This window comes from Nymphaea colorata, chromosome 2, assembly GCF_008831285.2.
Source record: "Nymphaea colorata isolate Beijing-Zhang1983 chromosome 2, ASM883128v2, whole genome shotgun sequence".
NCBI lineage: Eukaryota > Viridiplantae > Streptophyta > Magnoliopsida > Nymphaeales > Nymphaeaceae > Nymphaea > Nymphaea colorata.
In genome coordinates, this window is record NC_045139.1 from 31,581,350 (window position 1) to 31,583,619 (window position 2,270).

Genomic DNA, 2,270 nt, shown 5'->3' on the forward strand with positions numbered 1-2,270 from the left:
GATGGCATTCGAGACAAGATCTGGACTTTGTTTTACGTTCATATCTAGTCAAATCGTAATTATTAACATAGCCAGTTAAAGTTTCCTATCTAATATCAATTGATTTTGGGAGTCGGTGTTAAACATATTATAAAGCACTTTGGATTTAGTTATGATTCCAATTAGATTTCAATTATCAATTTCAAATTTGGGTATGATATAAGACATTACTTAATGAATCAGGATATGTAGACATTTGATAAATCAAATATGGTAAAGGGTAAAACCATTTTGAATCCAGTCAGTAGACATCCATAATCTGAGTGTTGCTCCAAAAGGGTTTCCCTAACTCCAACTTGCTTATAAAAAAGAATTCATATCATTAGTCTAATGACAATTCCATGTGCATGTTTGATTGCACACCCAAAAAGGCGTTTTGGCGGCAAACAACTTCCAAAATTCCTTTTTCGGCCTGCTTGGGTGGCTTGGAAACAGAGTTTCAAAATTTGGTTTTCTCAAACCTGTGATTGACTCAAACTCGCTCGTAAAAACTCGACTAGGGTTTTAATTGTTGATAAAAGAGTCAAACTCGAATTTATGTTTGAAATGTTAAACGAGTCAAGTTCTAGTTGTAAGAACTCAACTAGTTTAAACTCTCGGCTCGAGTCCCTGGACTACATAAATGTCAAGAATGAGAGATGTTCTGTTGCTAAGTTTTTCTTTATTAGACATTTGGATGCAGAATATTTTCATTCTTTCTTTGAATTTTTGTTAAATGGCCACTCATAGTTGAATTAGTTAAAAGAAACAAAATGTTAAGTTATTCACCCAAAGCCAGTTTTTGTTTTCCTACCTAACCACTTCAAAAAAAAAAACAAAACAACAACATATTTTAACAAAGCCAAGTTTGTTGAAAAATCATTTTGTCTACGTGTCATTCAAATGCCGCCTCTTTACAAACTTTCTCCCGCATTTAGTATTTTATGTTCAATAAGGTACTCATGATATTCCTTCTGAGACCGCTCATACATTCATCTTCCACCTAAGAAGCCATGTTATCGTAATGTATTGGATACCTTACAAGATCTGAGTGTGTAATTTATTTCATAAGATTTTATACATGGATAAAAAAGATTGATATCATCTACAAGATTTTTATTGATGGTTATACATGGATAGAAAAGATTGGTTCTATTGTGGGGGATTAAGCTGTGATGCTCTACATGAAATTAGATTTGCTTGGGTTATAGAAGGAAATGCAGGTCGTATATTTGGAAGCAATTAACCAAAGAGAAAAATATTTCTTCTTCTTTTCAAAGTATAAATAGGCGTTCAGTGTGGCGGCTAGAGAGACAACAGGTTACATTGGTTTTTGCCATGGCTGACGAAGACACCAGGTTGATGTCCTTGATCGCAGAGAGTCAAAAATCTGAAGGACCGTATCCAGAGGCTGATGTATATGGCTTCTCGATTTCATACTTATACGGTTGGTGCTGCAAGCTCTTCTATATCTCTCATTTGGAAGCTTTTAATCGGAAAAAGAGAGTTTTATATAAGTTAATCTTAGATGGGGTCGTGATGTGACATGTTATATGCTAACATGGAAATTTTAAAAATATATATGTAAAGAGTTGCATTAAAAGGGATTTAGTATAGTTGATTGGGTCAATGCGCTGTTAATCAAAAACCAATCAACTGCTCTACTCTCGCAGACATGAACATACTGAATACAGTCGTCATGATCTCTAAGAGCAAAGATATTAGCCTTGAAGTTTTATTATGCCAATTGATCCATAAGCTGCAGTTTGATAAGATATAGCTGTTTCATGAACCTATATTGAAAATTGAGGCAAATTCATAAAATGATGTCGCATTGTGTTTTATGAAGGTGCCCCAAATCTTGGGGTTGATTTCTAAAATAATAATAACTGGTTACATATCGCCAAATGCTCCCTCAGGCCCCCTTTGATGGCAAGGTAAAAAATGAAGCGATAAAATTAACATGGCCAAAACTTCAGGAAAAATGTATGGAAGGGGAAATTTTGATTTTCCTTTCCAAACCATGTTTGATGGCGGGAAAGGTTTTTACAGGGCGAAATTTAACTAAGTTTGGTGAATAGTAAAAAATTAACACAGAATTTTTTTTACGGTTGTGTGTTGTGTTGAATGTTCACTTGAAGGCATGAGTTCATATGGAAGAGAACAATCCAACAAGCAAAATAATGACACAGAAAAATGTTCAAAATGAAAGTGTCCTAATGCTACAATTTCCAAAACCTAGGAAGAGAACA